The sequence below is a fragment of the Nansenia antarctica genome (assembly GCF_963989245.1).
Source record: "Nansenia antarctica genome assembly, contig: SCAFFOLD_41, whole genome shotgun sequence".
NCBI lineage: Eukaryota > Metazoa > Chordata > Actinopteri > Argentiniformes > Microstomatidae > Nansenia > Nansenia antarctica.
Window position 1 is genome coordinate 389,612 of NW_027662440.1, and position 9,940 is coordinate 399,551.

The following is a 9,940-nucleotide window of genomic DNA, read 5'->3' on the forward strand; positions in this document are numbered from 1 at the left end:
CTGTGTTACAGGGACACCTAGGGGTGACCTGATAATGTTGCATGCATGACCCGGTTGTTGTATGTGGGCGTGAGCGGAAGGAACTGCACTTTAATAAAAGTCATACTGAAACATCCGCCCACTTAGCTCGGGTGTGTTCCTTCTAAATAAAAGTGCCCACGTTAAACTTGTTTAAGCATTTAGAAATACTACATATGGATAAAGTAACACAAATGATATGCTACTACATCTGGAAATAAACATGTAAATAAAGATGTAATCCTACTCTATGACTCTATTATTTGTGCTTTGAAGGGTTTATAGTTCTTCTAATATGCTAATGACCATGATGAAAGACTGCTGCACTGCATAGGGGACATATAATGGATTGTAAACAAATAATCTTCCAAGGCTAAACATGTTTGTATTAATCATGTTAGAATATGTGTTAGAATACTTCGTATGACACCCCTCAAGTTTGAAAATCACTTGACTCATATTCTAGAAGTGTTTCTGAGTACTGAGTAATAATAATCAAGTGAATATGAATCAAGTGGATATGAATCAAGTGGATATGAATCAAGTTGATATGAATCAAGTCAATATGAATCAAGTGGATAAGAATCAAGTCAATATGAATCAAGTCAATATGAATCAAGTCAATATGAATCAAGTGGATATGAATCAAGTGGATATGAATCAAGTCAATATGAATCAAGTGGATATGAATCAAGTGAGTTTCAACCTTGAGGGGTGTGATACAAAGTATTCTTGGTCCTTTCCTGCGTCCCAACAGTTAAAAGTGCCACCTCTAGATTGCATAGGGAACCCATAATGGACTGTACACCAAAATATTTCCAAGGCTATAAACATGATCACTACCACTGTACGCAACACTTGTAGAATATGGATCAAGTGAGTTTCAGCCATGAGGGGTGACACACAGCTGTGTCTTGTCATGTAAATTCTACTAAGTACCACTAATAAAGACACACGTGAGTGGGCTAGGCTCACAAGAATTGACCCCTAATGGCGCTTTTCCACTACTGACCCGAACCTGGCCGCATTTGCATCCGTGCCGTGCCGTGCCGTGCCATACTTTCTGAAACGCTTCTCCATTATACTGAGCGACCCGGGACTGTAGGTGGAGTTACGTGTCATAAGAGCACTTCACTGTAATAAGTGCCGCTATACAGCTCAACAGGGGAAATGCGATAAGAATTATGTCAAAATGCAGCACTATCATGCACAGATCAGCCTTAAAACATGTAACGTTAAGTGCCGCTTTCAGTTCGTCACATCAACGGGGGAAATGCGAGATGAACTCTACGCGAGTTCCATAAATTCCTCAGTTGAACGGAAAGTCCTAAAGCGTTCCCCCTTTCCACTGGTAATAAGGAATTGGCAAGAATAGATCGATATAAATAGATGAACATTTAAAAACAGATGAAGAGAATGATTACAATATAGACATAAAAGTGGTATTACTGGAACTGTATTCTATTAGCGGGATAAAGCACTCTCTCTATTTCGGGCTAAACTGTGCAGTGTAGCCGGCGTCCTTGTTCCTCCAGCAACCGGACACTTCCATAAATAACAACAAATATGTAATATGTAAATATGTATAATACCACGTTCATTGATAAAATGAAGCCAGGGATGGAAAGGGGTGATGGCAGTTTTAGAAGGGGGATGATGAAGCGCTGGAATATGGAACGGCACAGCACAACGGGGGGAAATGCGAGAATAATTATGTCAAAATGCAGCACCATCATGCACAGATCAGCCTTAAAACATGTAACTGTGGCAAGATGGGCTATGGTGGGACTACTCAACTAAATAATAAAGTTGCCAGACAGCGCCACCCTGGGAGTTTCACCCAGGGAATTCAACAAGGGCACACAGGTTCGTTTCACTCAGTAGGTCAGAGACGTGGTTTAAAAATATAGACACTTTATTTAGATGCTTCATTAGAAACAGCACAGCATTTACAATAAGACATGGCGATGAAAACAAACAAACAAACAACGTCACAGCAACCGAAGTGCATGGAATGCAGATTCCAGACATAAAACTCAAACTTCAGACCATGTTTTAATATACGATGTGTGTGCTGTGACCAGTGTGTTTCTAAATAAGTACATTACAGAGCTAAAATGCGAGATGCGGTGAGACAAAGCGGCAGTGCTCCGCGTCGTGGAGCAGGAAGTTGCTTGCTTGTAGCGGGGGAGGCTTGACCGGCTAACAACACAACCTAATAGTAAACATACAAATTAGCATTCCCGCGCCACTAAAGGAATATGGTTGAAATGCTAAGCTACATTCAAATACACTCGACCTACCAGTTAGCAGCGAATGGACACATCTATGGAGGATGGAAGAGGCACCGCTACAGCTACGAGACCCATCAAAGCCAGGGAGAACTCCTGAAGAGTTTCCCCCTCATGCTGCCTCCGCGAGAAGAATGCCTCCTGCGGAGCAACATACGACTCGGAGCACTCGCACCGAACGAGAGGCGCCAGGAACCCGCAGTCACTCTGCAGTACAAAATACTTTGTTTAGCATGATCGCCACAGCAACTCTACTTGTGAATGAATAAAAACAGCGAGCAGCCATACCTGCCAAAGACGTCACCACCGCCCCGGAAGCGGAAGGATCAGGTGAGAGCGCAGAGACCGAGCCAAGGGGGAGGAGTGCCTCTTATACCCTAGCTCGCCTCAGTGATTGGCTACCAGCACATAGAAATATATATTTCTATACTGCTACATAACGTTAGATATATAACGTTATACAGGGAGTGATGTATTTCTACGGAAAGGCTGTGCTTCTCTCATTGTGTGTGCTTTGTGTGTTGTGTGTGCTTCTCTCATTGGAATGACGCGGGGCGCGGGGCTCAAGCGCTGTCTTGCTGGTATTCAAATATATTTATTTATACAGCATATGGATGTTACGTGCCTGTTACTTGCTGCTTTCAGTTCCGGGGGAACTGCTGTACTATAAAGAATGGTATCATCGGCATATAAATGGACGTGGCAACCGGTTAGCGAAGATACCAGTTCATTAATATAGATGGTAAAAAGTACAGGGCCCAGCACCGAACCTTGAGGGACACCCTTTGTAACCGTTATGAAATCCGAATTGCCACGTGAAGATTTTATACACTGACGCCTGAGGGAAAGGTAGTCATGGAACCACGCACAAGCTCCTAAATCCAATCCAATATCGGATAGCTGTTCTAAAAGCAAGTGGTGATCGACCGTGTCAAATGCCTTCGAGAGGTCGACAAAGAGGGCCGCGCAGTGGTTCCTCTTATCCAAGGCCGAGACTATGTCGTTAGTTACAAGTGTGATAGCAGAGATGGTACTATGGATAGGTCTGAAACCGGATTGATGGGGACTAAGAATTGAGTGGCTTAATAGAAAGCGTTTCAATTGAGAATTGAACAAGGTCTCAAGTACTTTAGATAGGCATGGGAGAGTGGAGATCGGTCGATAGTTATCCGGATCAGCCCTTTCACCCCCTTTGTGTAAAGGAATGACTCGCGCAGACTTCCAGACCAACGGAAATACACCAGAGGAAATGAAAAAATTTAAAATGTATTCTGCAGCTGGCACGACGGAGATGCATGATGGGTATTATAATATCCTGACAGGAGGGTCGTCGCTTCAGAAGAAGAAGAAGCAGGAGGAGAGAGAGAGAGAGAGGGGTGTGTCAGGAGAGGGGGGTGTGTCAGGATGGGGGGGGGGTGTGCCCTCTCGCCCCCTGGGTCGTAGGGTGTCGTGGCTAACCTCCCGCGCTGCCAGAGACCGGAGTGTGTAAAACTAGCCTAGTGTGGTGTTAGCGCCTGGCTGCCTCGGGGGGGGGGGGGGTTACTGCTAATGGGATTTCCCCCCACACCTCCCTCCCCCCTCCTCCCTCTCCCTCCCCCTCCACACAACAGGTGGTGCGTGTCCTCGATTAGCTCACGTTCAGCTCTGGTTATAGAAACATCAGAGAGGGTTAAAGCTTTCCTCTCTCAGGGCCATAAGGGTACCCTAAGGGTACACGATGTGATGAACAGATCAGTCTTATTGTTACAACCCCATATACGGTCTACGTATATGGGATGTAACAATAAGGTAAAGAACTAGAGGAGATGGGAGAATATAAATAAAACAAGATTTATTGTAAAATAGTAACACAAACAAGTTTCCTAGAAACACATGAACTGAAAACTACTCTATCAAAGAAGAGCGAAATGAATCTAATGTATAAATGAATGATTAAGTAATTTAATTAACTGACCAAGTGGTAACCCTCTAACCCTAACTAACAGATCAAATGCAACTAAGGCTAAATTGCTACAAACATAAGACTAACAAACACAACCTACAAAACTAAGACACCATACTACAGCTGTATCAAACAACACCAACACAAAAACAACTGGGCAGTTGTCGTCTGGCCCACTGGCACCACGTCTCTCCCAGCCTTTCATCCTCCCTCCACCCTTAGGTGAGTGAGTCAGCACACCTGTCAATCAAGCTGTTGCCATGCCAGGAGGAAGGACAATCACCTGGGAGAAACAACACACAAACACACTAGGGCTGCACACAACACAACACAGCCGTAACACTTATACTAATAATACAACAACAAGGAAGACCAGATGTTCTCACTTCTCATTGGTCTATCGACACAAACACACATTTACATCTATGGGGTGGAAGCTGTTGTCCAATGTTGGGAATTTCATTTTGAAAATGTAAATACATTTCAACTTTGTTGAAAATCAATGTGACACACTCGCTAGTCAACTACACACTGTTTTGTGAGCCTGCTAACAATGTAAAGCAGTGTTCTAGTTACCTAGGTAACAATGTAAAGCAGTGTTCTAGTTACCTAGGTTACAATGTAAAGCAGTGTTCTAGTTAATAGTTATAGGTGTATGTAGGTCCTGTTTTCATCCAACTGAGCTGATGTGCCATGCAGGGGTCATAGAAGTCAATACCACACAGTAGTCAAGTGTAATATAGTCTGGGCTGCCACATATCCCTCATATCTCAACACATTACTGGTCATCCAGAAGAGGTTCCTAAGGATGATCTCTCTATCTAACAGATTTGAACCATCTGCTGCTGACACCACTTTACAAGTGTTCTGGTCCTTTGTGTCACAGATGAATGAGGCGCCTAGCAGACATCCTGTCTGGGATCACATCCACACACCTCTTTTCTCCTTATTATTACGTTTGAATGCATCAGTAGTTGGGTCCAGTCATGTCTGATCTTATCTTAATGTGTGTTTCATGAGTAATATGTTGGTGTCATTTTCATTATTGTGTGATATTTCTTTCCAGTATTTTGTTGTGCCTTTTTAATAACATTCCACAGAAACCCAGACAAATGGTCAATGAGCTCATTACAGTTTTTATTGGGATGTAAATAGTGTCACACCCGTGGCTGATGTTTCTGTCGAAAACACTGCTTATGAATTGAATACTTTTGTTGTGTAACTAGCCAATGAGTGTCCCAAAAATATATTTTGATATTTATGATTGAAACCACAGCCAGTGTTGGAATGGGATGAATTTGCAATCAGAGATTGATAAAAGGTATTTTTATGCATATTTTTTATATACACGGTTGTTCTACCACCAAAGTACAACAAGTTTGAAACCCACCAGCAACAGAACAATTAAAATAAATCTCCAGAAGAGTTGTTTTGTGTAAATAAAGACTATAATCTTCTGGTAAATCTTTGATGTTGCTGATCCTTGAACAAATTCTACTACGACAGATATCAGGTCACTTAAATATTATTATTATCTGATTGACAATCTTCCTTACGTATAAGCTACCAGTAATATTATTTGGCACTAAATAGGATGAATGACCTTGCATTTTAGACATACTGTACCTTCCTGAAAAGATAATAGTCTGTCTCTATAATAGTCTGTCTCTATAACAGCCTGTCTCTATAATAGTCTGTCTCTATAACAGCCTGTCTCTATAATAGTCTGTCTCAATAATAGTCTGTCTCTATAACAGTCTGTTTCTATAATAGTCTGTCTCTATAATAGTCTGTCTCTATAACAGCCTGTCTCCATAATAGTCTGTCTCTATAACAGTCTGTCTCTATAATAGTCTGTCTCTATAATAGCCTGCCTCTATAATATAATGGTGCTCTCTTGTGTTGAGGTAAATAAAGGCCATGTACATTAAGTTCAGAATAGATTTCAAGATCCTTCTGCTTGTTTATAAAGCTCTCACTGGCACAGCACCAGAATATGTTCAGATCTTGTGCTAGCATATCAGCCCAATAGAGCTCTCTGGTCTTCTGATGCTGGCTTTCTGTGTACCACATGGACAAAAGAAGAGATTTGGTGAGGCTGCATTCTCATTTTATGCACCCAAATTGTGGAATGCACTGCCAGTTTACATTAGGGATGCAACCTCAGCACATATGTTCAAGTCAAGAATAAAAACCCATCTTTTTAATATTGCCTTTAAATTACTAAATAATGAAATTATGATTATATAATGATTGGAGCACTTTGAGCTTCAACGCTTGCAGGAAAAGTGCTATACAAATATAAGTTATTATTATTATTACTGTACAGCTTTTACACTTTTGATTATGAATTGTTTTAGAGTGAAAAAAGCAGACTGAAATCTGTACAAAAATCATTATTTTATTGCAAGCTTTCGGTCATAGACCTTCTTCAGGCATAAAGCAGTGACAAGTGAATGCAGTAGTATAAAAGGTTCAAACAACATCACTTTATTAGCCAATGCACAACACACGTGTGAAATATTTCACCTAATGGCCATACATCTGGGGAATTGTAGTCCTAGATTTAGTGGACTACAAAAAACACAAGTTCACTGAGACAACAAACTATAAGTATAAGTAAGTGATGTTAAAACTATTGTTTGTTATATTGAGGCTCTTCAACCCTTAAACTTTGATAACATGAAAAATATGAAAATCACATTTATAAAACCCCATCATTAAACAATGTCAATGTGTAACACAGGTTAGAGGCCAATCTAACAAATGTGGGGGAGGAACAGTGTTGGAGTACGTCCAGGCGTATGTCCAGAAAATAAGCTGAACTAATAGAAAACTGAGAAGTGATAGGATCTATATCTTAATATGATATGATGTATAACATCTCAGTCTTCCAGCTGAAACGTTAGGAGGATTTATTGCAAACATAACAACATACCAGTATTCAGTCACACTCGGCTTCTAAATACCAAGGCCACATCTGGGTGGAAGGGGTGGTGACCAAATGACGCAGGAGGGGACAAGGACATCTCAACTCCTACGACCTCGATTCCTCTTTCACTCTCCAGGAGGGAGAGGAAGGGAGGAGAGGAAGGGAGGGTAGGAGGAGAGGACAGGAGGAATTGAGAGAAAATAATTGTTAGAGTTGAATGATGTTTTTATAATGTTATAATGTTGTGGATGTTTTAAATGTTTGCACTCTGTACACTTTTGTCCTATTCTGTGAATTCCGCAGCAACCCCGTGCTGTTTGCTGCCGCACAGACTCACAAGCTGGCCATTGTAGCATTTCTTATCAGGTGTCTTGGCTAGGCCTTCATTCCTGGGGGCCCTGTCGTAAATCTGATTTTGCTAAACACTGTTTTGTTCATCAAACCGCCTCCCCCTACCCATGTGTGTTCCTACCCATGTGTGCTTCCTCACGAGGCTGTCCATGTGTGTCTCTTTGTGTTTGAGAATAAAATGCTGGCTCAGGAGAGGAAAAGATCAGTTTGAATCCGGGGTCTCTCGGGAGAATCATGATGAGTCCGGGTCTCTTTGTTGTTTGAAGTCTACTACGGTGTGTTTGAACTAGCGCTGGGTTAGCATCACCTGTCTTACAACCAGGTGGAATCAGAATATAGCATTTAACCCTACTCTGACAATAATCTAGAAAAGGCTCATGTCATGACACAACCTTTTCCCTGATACGATCAACAAGTAAATATCCATACAGTAGATGATGGTGCAGCCAGCAGACCCCCCCTTCTTCTTTAGGGCTCCTGCCTCCTTAAACCTTCTCTCCTGTGTGTATTCTCTGGTGTCTCTTAAGTGATCCTGCCTGACTGAAACTCTGCCCACACTGGGAGCAGGGATATGGCCTCTCTCCTGTGTGTATTCTCTGATGGCTCTTTAGTTCATCTGTCCGACTGAAACTCTGCCCACACTGGGAGCAGTAGAATGGCTTCTCTCCTGTGTGTATTCTCTGGTGTTTCTTTAGTGATCCTGCCTGACTGAAACCCATCCCACACTGGGAGCAGTAGAATGGCTTCTCTCCTGTGTGTGTTCTCTGGTGACTCTTTAGGTTTCCTGCGTGACTGAAACTCTTCCCACACAGGGAGCAGCAGAATGGCTTCTCTCCTGTGTGTATTCTCTGGTGTGTCTTTAGGTTTCCTGCCTCACTGAAACCCTTCCCACACTGGGAGCAGCAGAATGGCTTCTCTCCTGTGTGTATTCTCTGGTGTCTCTTTAGGTTTTCTGCGTGACTGAAACTCTGCCCACACTGGGAGCAGTGATATGGCTTCTCTCCTGTGTGTATTCTCTGGTGTGTCTTTAGGGATCCTGCCTCATTGAAACTCTTCCCACACTGGGAGCAGCAGAATGGCTTCTCTCCTGTGTGTATTCTCTGGTGTGTCTTTAGGGATCCTGCCTCATTGAAACTCTTCCCACACTGGGAGCAGCAGAATGGCTTCTCTCCTGTGTGTATTCTCTGATGGCTCTTTAGTTTGCTCATATAACCAAATCTCTTTCCACACTGAAGACAAGAGTGAGTCTTCTGTCCTCCTTGAGTCTGTGGTTGTGATTTAAGGTGAGTTGGACAAATGAAACTCTCACTGCAATCTAAACAGTGGTGATTCTTCTGTCTTAAGCTCCTCCTCCTCCGTCTGTGTTGTTTATGGCTTCCTGATGCGGTGGAGCTGGGCTCCATGTCTGAGTCTGGGTTGGAGCTCTCTCCTGTAAGAATAGGAACATATACAGGATTAGAAACAACATGAGAACAAGTGCTGCTTCCATAGACTCAGCAGTGCCAGAAGTAACACCACATCTCTGGAGTCTGCACACGCTGTGGGAAAATGAAGTGTTCAGAGTGTTAGGATACCTGTAATGGAAAACTGTAATATTCCATCCTTGATAGAACTGTGTCATTTAAATTAGGGATGCACTCAATTGAAATGTCTTGGCCGAAGCTGAATTTAAGGGAACATTTGTCCGAATACCGAATGCGTACCGGCAGTTTTTCATTTCACTATTGATCACTTTTATTGAACACTCCAGCAGACATTATGCTATACGAACAAAGCACAATAACTGGAAATAAATAAATAAATAAGAACAGCATTGCACTGTTTGATCGCGTCATCAAAAACGTCTACTCAGGGTTTTTCCTGCCACAAAATGAGGTTATGAAAGAGAAGGTTTGTTAGTCCTTGTTAATGACAGTAGTACCATGTCATTCCAAAACCTATTGTTGACTGTCTGATTAATACAACTTTTCAGCAATTGAAACCCCTGACAGACTTCAAAACTGATCATTTTGCAAATAATACATTAAAAGGAGCACTGACTAACGCTAGTATAGGCTCAACTTGTCATTCTGGATAATGGAACAGCAAGCCAACTAATGTGACTTTCAGGATTTTTGATATGAAATAATGTTTCGACCTAAAAGACTATTCTGACAGTTGACAAAGTGACGAGTGTGCAAGCCCAGGGCTCCACATGTTGCTGGCTGGTTCCTTGTTTTGTCTTCGCTAGCAAACACCAAAGCTAAGCTTATTTGCAGCACAGCGCCACCAGGGTTAAGGTTAAATAGCGCCCCCGCCACCACATGGGCGCAGTGCCGCAATTGCAGTTAGAAATGACAGAAATCCACCGAGTGCAACGCTTGTCGAAAATACGAGAGCTGGAGGCGGCAAGAAATATGACGGAGG